General features: G+C 36.0%; 1 pseudogene; it reads left to right on the top strand.

The window, feature by feature from the left end:
• The first annotated feature begins 2,604 nt into the window (after positions 1-2,604).
• LOC102746824 (small ribosomal subunit protein eS8 pseudogene) lies at positions 2,605-3,476 on the top strand (annotated as a pseudogene).
• Positions 3,477-11,058: the final 7,582 nt, after the last annotated feature.

Here is an 11,058-nt window from a genome sequence, read left to right on the forward strand (position 1 = left end):
ATGTTCTGTTTCTTTCTGCTATACATTATATGAATGCTGGCATTTTGTATGTTTTTTTTTTTAATTCTTTGTATCTATCTATCTAATCTATCTATCTGCCTCTGTATCCCTAGCAGTTAAAACAATGCTGGGCACAGTGTGTCTTCAATATTTATCTGTTAAATGAATGAAAAAGTGGAAGCATGAATGAATGGCATTGTCAGTATTGATGTACTTGCCCCATTTTCCTTACTAAAATTTAACTCTGAGGGCAGTTCCTTCTGTAGTTAGTTAAAAGATAATCACTGAATTAGTGACTGATTAATATGTGTTTGTTGACATTTAAATAGCTAACAGAAAATGGTGGTAATTCATTAAGGAACAGCATGAAAGAAGAAATGTTTGATTGCATTTTAAGATGTTTCAGATGAGAATAACTCTGGTCCTAATAAATAGAATGAAGAGCACATTAAAATTGTTGTGGGTCAATGTTTGCATCATAGTATAATCATTCAACAATTAACAAATGGTTATTGAGTGCCTTTGTTATGCTAGATATTGTGCCAGGACTTAAGGTTATAACAGGAAGAATGCTCTCCAAGGACTTGCATTCAACTGGGGAAACAGAAAAGTAAGCAGATGGTGAATAGAGTCTGATAAAATATTGTGTAGGATGACACCTAACTCAGTCATGGGATAAAAGGAATATTACTGAAGCACGTTATACAACTTACCACACAATTTAAGAATGAATAGCATGGCTTTAGTTAAGCATAACCTTAGTTAAGCATGGAAGATTAATATATATATTAATATATATATATATCACTTTACTAAGATGAAGTTTAAAATAAACCAATGTGGTGGGAGAATACAGTGAAAAAAATATTGAAAAACCATAAAGCTAGAAAAGGGGTAGTAGACGAAGGAGACCAGATAAAGCTAAAAATTAAGCCAGGAGTTGGGAGAAATTCTCAAGCAGTCTAACTTGAACAATAGAAGTCCAGGAAGACAGGGATTAGAAGTAATAGGAATTAGAAGTACAGTTAAAATGGAAAATAGGAGACTTGGCTAAAATTCTCTCTATAAAAAAATCAGACTTCCTTATTCTCTCCCTAGCCTGAAAGGTTGGGAAACTTCCCCTCTTCCAACCCAAAAGGACAAGATAGAATTGAAACTCAGGAAAACTAGGCTTAGCTGAAGAAAATATGGGTACTCTACTATAAAGAAAAGATGGATTGGGGGCGCCTGGGTGGCTGAGTTGGTTAAGTGACTGCCTTCAGCTCAGGTCATGATCCTGGAGTCCCAGGATCGAGTCCCACATCAGGCTCCCTGCTCAGCAGGGAGTCTGCTTCTCCCTCTGACCCGCCTCCCTCTCATGCTCTCTGTCTCTCATTCTCTCTCTAGCAAATAAATAAAAATCTTAAAAAAAAAGAAAAGATGGATTGAATTAAAGTCTATGTAGAAAGTGGTGAAACTATTAGTCCTTTCCCCTAGTTGACTCTGAGAACATTAGCAACTAGACCTATACATTTTATGAGGGATTTGATGGCTTTCTCTTTGGGAAACTGTCTATGACAAAATTAAAACAAACAAACAAACAAAAAACCTTATATATAATAAATTGGCCCAGTCATAATAACCAAGAGTAAAGCATTGACTCAGAAAGGCTTTCTCAACAGTCATCAGAAGACAACCATGAAAATGTCTTCAAAATTCAAAATAGGGGCACCTGGGTGGCTCAGATGGTTAAGTGTCTGCCTTTGGCTCAGGTCATGATCCCAGGGTCCTGGGATCGAGCCCCACATCGGGCTCCTGGCTCAGCAGGGAGCCTGTTTTTCTTTCTCCCTCTGCCTCTCTCCCTGCTCATGCTCTCTCTCTCTCTCTCTCTCTCTGTATCTGTGTCTCAAATGAATAAAATCTTTAAAAGAAATTTCAAAATAAAAGCTATTTCTACATAAAATTATACCAAGACAAGCTATTATTCATGGGTGAGATTAGAAGGACATTCTCAGGCATGCAGGTTGTGAGAAACTAACATTCCATTGTATGACTGGTGCCTGTGGGATGTGTTCCACCAAACTGAGGAAGACATCTAATAAAGAAGAAGATCTGGTATCCATGAAATAGTGGATTCAACTCAGAAAATAGATAAAGTCCTCAGGAGGATTGAGAATAAAGAAAAGTCTGAGAATAAGATCTTTGTAGCAGGCTGGTGGAGAACATAGCGAAGATTGGAGCAGGAAGACAGAACTTCAGAAGGGGCATTTTTGAAGAAGATAAAACTGAGATTATCTTATAGGCTTGGGTGTATTTCAAGGAGATGCATGTTTCTGGGGGAGAATTAGTTCATAGGGACAATGAAAATACGCAAATGAATAAATATAACATCTATGTTAACATAATTTTTATCAGTTTACTTTCCTTCCCGTCTTTGTTCTACAATCCCCTACATTTGTTTTTGTTTTGTTTTGTTTTGGTAAAACCTCCCCAGTAAGCTACTTGCATGTAAATTCTTGTTTTAGGTTCTGTTTTGGGAGAATCCGAAGTAAACAAAAATATATATACATAGTGAAATATTACATTAAGACAGAGTGGCAATTTGATATTGTATAAAAATCACTCCTTAATTCGGCAAAAGTTTTGAAAGAGATGCATGGAGAAGACCAAGCAAAACTGTTGTAGTAATCCAGATTAGAAAGGAAGATGTATTAAAACAAAATAATGAGATTGTAGAAGGAGGCAAGTAGATGGATATGAAAGCTAAGTCAAAGGTAGAAATCAAAAGGAATTAGCATTTGAGACAAACCGGACCGTGAGGCTTTGCGTTTTCTCTTTCGCAGCCAGCGTCGAGAGCGATGGGCATCTCTCGGGACAACTGGCACAAGCGCTGCCCAGACCGGGGGCAAGAGAAAGCCCTACCACAGGCAGGGGAAGTATGAGCTGGGACCCCCCTGCCGCATACACACAGTCTGAGTCCTGGGAGGCAATAGGAAGTACCATGCCTTGAGGCTAGACGTGGGGAACTTCTCCTCAGGCCCTGAGTGTTGTACGTGAAAAACAAGGATTATTGGTGTTGTCTACAAAGCATCCAACAACGAACTGGTCCGCACCAAGACCCTGGTGAAGAACTGTATTGTGCTCATTGACAGCACACCGTACCGGCAGTGGTACGAGTCCCACTATGCACTGCCCCTGGGCCGCAAGAAGGGGGCCCAAGCTGACGCCCGAGGAGGAAGAGATTTTAAACAAACAAACCAAAACAAAAACAAAAACAATCAAAGAAAATTCAGAAGAAATATGATGAAAGGAAAAAGAATGCCAAAATCAGCAGTCTTCTGGAGGAGCAATTCCAACAGGGCAAGCTTCTTGCGTGCATTGCTTCAAGACCAGGCCATTGTGGCCGAGCAGATGGCTACATGCTAGAGGGCAAGGAGCCAGAGTTCTATCTGAGGGAAATCAAAGCCCGGAAAGGCAAATAATCTTCCTCCTATCTTTGGTCATGCAATAAAGGTGTTTATTGTCCTGAAAAAAAAAAAAAAGGAATTAGCATTTGTTTTGGATATTGGTGGTAAGTGAAAGTAAAAAGTCAAGGGAATCACCCTTCCTCAGGCAACTGAATAAATGGGTAGGGAATACAGGAGGAAAGTCAGATTTAGGGAGTAGTTTCATAAATTGAATTTTTTCAAATTTGAATATATTCAGTTGAACTACCTGTGTGATGCCCAGGTAGGCGCTTGTACATATGTGATTAAAATTTAGGATTGGGGGGACGCCTGGTTGGCTCAGTCGGTTAAGCGTCTGCCTTCGGCTCAGGTCATGATCCCAGGGTCCTGGGATCGAGTCCCGCATCGGGCTCCTGCTCTGCAGGGAGCCTGCTTCTTGCTCTGCCTCTGTCTCTCTCTCTGTCTCTCATGAATAAATGAATAAAATCTTTAAAAAAAAAAAAAAACTTTTAAAATTTAGGATTGGGGTTGCAGAGTGTGATACACTGGAAATAATCAATTAGAGATTATGATAATTTAAATGATAATTGGATACTGATTTAGTATAAAATATCTCAGTATAATAATAATAATTAATGTTGTGTAGTAACATAACTTACCTAATTTTTTCCCATATCAATTTTAGTTGTAAATTGCTGAATATAATGCATAGAAATGTCATTAGAACTCCTTTTAGATTGTGTAGTAGGATGTCAACAGATAATACTTTTAAGCTATTGAGACTCCCTAAGCTAAATCTGAATTATCTCAATAATCCTACTACGTTTGGTTTGTTCAAAGTGACTGTTCTTTTTTAGTATTGCTAAATAAGCAAAACCTATATTAGTGTATAGAAAAACATACAAATTAAAAACTCATAAAAACAGGTAACAAAAGGTAATTTCAACTATACTTGCAACATACCATGATTATGAATTTGAAGACCAAAGCTTTTAATCTTATAGCAGTTTGATGATTTGGTTTAGGAGTGCTATTTCAGCTTGGAGGTGAACTAGAACTACCTAAGGAAATTCACTTTCTTTTGGAAGAATGATTAGGGTCCATATTATGCTACTTTCAACTACAAATTTCTCTGAAAGAAGCCTCTACTGAGGATGAAAGTCACCAATGGAAACAAAGATTCCTGAACTGCCATCTCCCATTCCTGTCTTTCAAATCAAGAAATCAAGACACTTATCTAGAGCCGGTCTAGCTAGCTCAAATCAGTTCAGACATAGACTGATTCTATAGATCATGACCCTAATTTTGTGTAGTCACTTTGAAAAGAATGGACTCTCCCTGAATTTGACTGAGCAACTTCTTTTCATTGAATTGCTTTGAAAGCTACTTCTGTGTGTAGCACATTTTCCACAATAGAAATTCAAGGATTTTTCTATCTCAATACTGCTCGTATTGAGATAGAAAGAAGTCAGCCCAAATGACTTCAAGCAGTTTCAGTTCTGCCATCTGTAAGAGATGAATTTGCTCAATCAAGTTAAATCACTGTACCAGCTCAGTCACTGCACCAGAAAACATTCTAGTTTTGTCTAACTGTTCTTATTCCAAGGTTAAATTAATGTCTAAAGTTTCACAATTTGCCCCTAACCAGTCACTTATATATTAGTAAAAATATATTTATAAAAAATCATTTAGGTAATTTAAGGAGTCTCATGGAATGAAATACATATTTGGGTTTCTAATAAAAACTTTAAGATTTGTTTTAAAAAAAATATTTCTCTATTAGCTGAATTTTAACCTACATACTTTATAACTTTATATATAGTGTATTCTGCCTTCTTAATACATGTACACACACACATGAGCACATACAGGCTCATAGGCAGAAGTCTCAAGTTCAGCTTACCTTTAAAATTTCTTGCTCTTCTTTGCCCTATTCAGGTTATATCAAATCTTTTTACACATCCAACTTTCATCATCTTTATTTTTTTTTCCCACCTACAACTACCTTCACCTGTCTTGAGTCCCTATCTAAACATAGGAGCTCATTTCTTTTTCTTTGTTTTATTATTTTCCAAGGGACTGTACTAAAATTATTTTAAAAAACTCTGATAATACAATAAGAAGACATGTTTTAAAATTGCAGAACAGACTATTTAATGTAGCTATGGGGAGTAATTGGCACCTCGAGTATGCAGTGTACAAAAGCAGCCATCTTACTTTTGCAAGGTCCCAACTTACGGTCCTGCTAATTCTAGCACTCTCAATTGCCTTCAGTCCTTTCTTTACACATGCTCTTCCCACCAGCTGTTATAAATCTTTCTTCTCCCTCCATTCCCTTGATTTATTCCTAAATAGGTTTCTGTTCTCAGTTTAGAAACTGTTTCTTCTGCTTAGATTCCCCAAACTGGGTAAGTGTCAATAATATGTGATCTCAGAGCATATTTCGTACAGAACTAAGAATAAGCAAGAGTCCTTGTATTTGTTTTTGTTTTCTCATTCTTCTAGCTTATTTTGCCATTTATTCTTAAAACTTTCTTTCATTGTTTTTGAAATATTGCATTTTTCAAAGGAAGTTTTTCTTTCTTGTAAGTATAATATACATCCCCCCTGCAAACTTTGGAAAATTACACAAAATAAAATAACTCACTTCTATGAATTTTTTTTAGGCTCAAAAGTGACTTGTCATCAGCATGCACAGGAATAGACACAAAGTGACATAATTAAATATGTTTATCATTTTGAAATTACAAAATACATTCCTATGTATTACCTGATTTAGACTTCAGGATCTTCCAATGAGGTGACCAGGATAGATAGTGTAATCTAAACTTAGAAATGAGGGTTTTGTGATTTCCATCAGTGATTACATTGCTTTTTAGGAATCATTGCTAATCCCTATAAGTGTCCCTTGCATTTCCTACACAGAGCTGCTCACTCAAGGGTAACATGAGTTTGATCAGTGTGTGTATAACGGTTTTAGTCCCATTTTACATATGAGGCATTATGTTGCAGAGAAATTCAATTGCACAGCTAATGAAAAAGTCAATAATACAACTCTAGTTTTCACATTCAGATTCCTAAATTATTTACATTAATTGCTGAGTAACATAATAAATGGAAAACATTTAGTACCCTGCCTGGAAAATAGCAAATGTTCATTTACTATAAGCAATTATCATTAGTTTCCTTATTTTAAAAAGTTTAAGAGACTTTGTACTGTTCTTACAACTTCTCTTTAAATTTGGAATTATATTAAAATAAAAAGTTACCCAAAATGTCCTTATTTTTGTAGATACCAACCAAAATATTTATAAACATAAAGGTAAGTAAAATATTATGATGACTGGATTTGCTTTAAAATACTCCGCTAAAAATGAACTATTGGGACTTCATCAAGATAAAAAGCTTCTGCACAGCAAAGGAAACAGTCAACAAAACCAAAAGACAACCAACAGAATGGGAGAAGATATTTGCAAATGACATATGAGATAAAGGGCTAGTATCCAAAATCTATAAAGAACTTATCAAACTCAACACCCAAAGAACAAATAATCCAGTCAAGAAATGGGCAGAAGATATTAACAGACATTTCTGCAAAGAAGACATCCAAATGGCCAATAGACATATGAAAAAGTGCTCAACATCAGGGGTGCCTGGGTGGCTCAGTTGTTAAGTGTCTGTCTTCGGCTCAGGTCACGATCCCAGGGTCCTGGGATTGAGCTCCGCATCAATCTCCCTGCTCAGCGGGAAGCCTGCTTCTCCCTCTCCCACTCCCCTGCTTGTGTTCCCTCTCTTGCTGTGTCTCTCTCTGTCAAATAAATGAATAAATCTAAAAAAAAAAAAAAAAGTACTCAACATCCCTTGGCATCAGGGAAATACAAATCAAACCCTCAATGAGATACCACCTCACACCAGTCGGAATGGCTAAAATTAACAAGTCAGGAAACGACAGATGTTGCTGGGGATGTGGAGAAAAGGGGACCCTCCTACACTGTTGGTGGGAATGCAAACTGGTGCAGCCGCTCTGGAAAACAGTGTGGAGGTTCCTCAAAAAGTTGAAAATAGAGCTACCCTATGACCCAGCAATTGCACTACTGGGTATTTACCCCAAAGATACAAATGTAGGGATCTGAAGGGGCACGTGCACCCCAATGTTTATAGCAGCAATGTCCACAATAGCCAAACTATGGAAAGAGCCTAGATGTCCATTAACAGATGAATGGATAAAGATGTAGTATATATATACAGTGGAATATTATGCAGCCATCAAAAATTGAAATCTTGCCATTTGCAACAACATGGATGGAACTAGAGGGTATTATGCTAAGCAAAGTAAGTCAATCCGAAAAAGACAGTTATCATATGATCTCACTGATATGTGGAATTTGAGAAACAAGGCGGAGGATCACAGGGGAAGGGAGGGAAAAATGAAACAAGATGAAACCAGAGAGGGAGACAAACCATAAGAGACTCTTAATCTCAGGAAAGAAACTGAGGGTTGCTGGAGTGGAGTGGGGTGGGAGGGATGTGGTGGCTGGGTGATGGACACTGGGGAGGGTATGTGCTATGGTGAGTACTGTGAATTGTGTAAGACTGATAAATCACAGAGCTTTATCCCTGAAATAAATAATACATTATATGTTAATAAAAAATAATAATAATAAAATAAAAATACTCTGCTAAACACAACAACAAGTGAAGTGGTTTAGATAAAACAACAGTAATAAAAGGCACAATATGAATACGTGTTGATCTGGGAAATGATGACTTGGAAGTCCATTATACTTTCTCCCTACTATGTATTTGTTTGTACTTTAGCAAAATAAAAAGTTAAAATGAAATATACATGTATATGCTAGAACCACCTACATAATTGTCAAGATACAGAGTAAAGATATATGTGCTAACAATAAAAAGGAAGAAGAGCTATTTTAAAAATATTTGCATGTAAATGCATTGAATATCTGTGATACAACTACCAGAAATCAATAAGATAAATTGTCTCCTGAGAGGAAAACTGAGTGTCTGGGTACCTGGCATGAGTGAGGGGCTATTCATTGCACCAAATAAAATATTAGGAACCATGTAAATGTGTTCCCTATTCAAAAACACATTAAAAATTAAGTTTCTGATAAAACAAGCATAGGGATGGGGCGCCTGGGTGGCTCAGTCGTTAAGCATCTGCCTTCAGCTCAGGTCATGGGATCAAGCCCAGCATCAGGCTCCCCGCTCTGCGGGAAGCCTGCTTCTCCCTCTCGCACTCCCCCTGCTTATGTTCCCTCTCTCGCTGTGTCTCTCTCTGTCAAATAAATAAATAAAATCTTAAAAAAAAAAAAAAAGCATAGGGAATTCTTTGAAATGCCCACGGAAGTCTGCTCTTTAATGTAATAGGGATTTTGAACTTAAAATAGAAAACTTAGGTATAAAGTCATTGATTGGACTGACAGCCTTCTTTATCTTAAGCAGTTATATAATGCAAATACAAAACAAAACACTTGATAATTTTTGCTAATTTAGTCAAATTTTTTGTTGTTTTGAGAATATTATTATGTTAAATTAATTAAATATCGTCTCTGACCACATATGTCATATAAACTAGTGGGGAAAATATATTTATTTAAAAAACAAAATCAAATTCATAATTATATTATAATGATACATTAAAATGAAATTCTAAGAGAAAATTATAATAAAGGGAGGGAGCTAGTGAAGATCTGATGAAATTACATTGGGTTTCATAAAATTAGGCAAAGAAAGGGGGAAAAGAGTGTTCAATACCAATCAAAGGGGCAAACTTAGAAATGCAGATTGAAAGCCAATGATGCTGGACCTTGTAAATCAAGCTATAGATTATCTGTTTTCTTAAATGCAGAAGAAATTCCTAAAAGAATTTTTGAAGCCAGTTGATTTTGACAGATGCACATTAAAACTATGCTTCCAAGTGATAAGAAGTCCAGCTCTGTTTAATATATATTAAAGCAATAATTGAAGTGATATATTAGATTGCAGGGAGTGAAGATAACTAAATTTGAAATATATTTGTAGGTAAAATCAGTAGGATCTAGTGATGATTGACACAATGTTAAAATAAAATTACAGTTTGGTGGCTATGACAATGACTGTTTTGGGGCTTGGGCAATTACCCAATTGCCTGAAGGTAGCCTACCCAAAAGAAGTAGGCTGTTATTAGAGATAGGGAAGACTAGAAGAAACAGGTTGGGGGAAATTATAACTAACTTTTGAAACTTTTGTCATCAATTTGGGTGTTTTGGTATCAAAATTTGGGTGTTTTGGTATCAAAACTTCACACTAGGAACAAATCCAACAGCAAAGAATGTTCCTACTCTTTTTTTTTCTCTCCTGCAGGAGCAGGAGATCTTGGTTTCATTTCTGTCTGGCATGGACCTATCTCTTCATTTAGAATTATCTGATATGAAAATGAGCTCAGTGCACAGAAGGAGAGATTCAGACTAGGAAAATTGCCTCCCATATGGCAGGGTAGTGAATACTGTTAAGGAAAAAATGAGGAATATTATCACCTTTATCAGAAAATGACACACAAAATGTCTCAAATTCCCAACGTCAATTAACCTGTTTGTTCAATGTCATTAGCAATTATAATTTACTAAGCAATTCTCATTGTTCATTTGGAACATTTCTTTATTTAGACCTTTAGAAGTCAATTTTGAATTGGCATGTCACTTTGCCCCAGTAGATACCATGGAAACTGGGATAGGCAGGCTAAAAGGAGATTATTTTAAAATTACCTCTAAATATAATTCTCTTTTATAAAAGTGTATATATTTCTCCTTTAAACTGACACAAAACTGCTGTTTTCTAAATTATTTTGTAAAAATGGCATTTTCATTTCAAATGACTTTAACACTTAAGTAAGGTCACCTAAGAAATTTGTGGTAATGATTTAATATTAATATTTAAATTGATTCTAGCCTCAGATCAAGTTTTGACTTATGTTTAACTTTTTAAATGATAAAAACTTTAATTTATTATCATACTTCTTGCTGCAGTTTATTCTCAGATACTCTATGCTAAAAACCACTCAGAGACAAAAAAGAGAAGTTCCAGTGTCACTGAGTCCTGAGCTAAACTGCAGGACTTTATTGTTAGGTTTCTTTCTCAGACCTCCAGAAAAGGGGTGTCTCAGGACTATGTTGGAAATTTTATGTTCAGAGACAATCCTTTTTATCCATTCTAGGCAGCTATGGTTAGAACCCTACAGATATGGTCTGCTTTCATAAATGCTGGATTTAGCTGTACAGTTAAGCTTGTTATTAATAATTACTGGCATAAATTCTGAAAGGAAATTGTTCTTCAGACTTGGGAAAAGGATATTTTAGGAATAATGACAAATGAGCTGTTGTGGATCAAAACTATGCCAGCCAATTTGAAAATACTCATTCTGTGATTTTCATGTATTTCTAAGTGTGTTGTGTGTGTGTGTGTGTGTGTATTACAAATGAAAACTTTTAATCTGAGATTCATATTGTATAATATGTATGTATTCTTTTCTATTAGAGGATGGAAATAGTGCATATCAAGGTCAAATATTCCTGGCCAATTGCATGAGGTACTAGAACAATGAAATAAATTATTAATGTTGGTTAATCTTCTA

Source organism: Leptonychotes weddellii, chromosome 8 (genome assembly GCF_054177405.1).
Source record: "Leptonychotes weddellii isolate Sample4059 chromosome 8, ASM5417740v2, whole genome shotgun sequence".
NCBI classification, from domain to species: domain Eukaryota; kingdom Metazoa; phylum Chordata; class Mammalia; order Carnivora; family Phocidae; genus Leptonychotes; species Leptonychotes weddellii.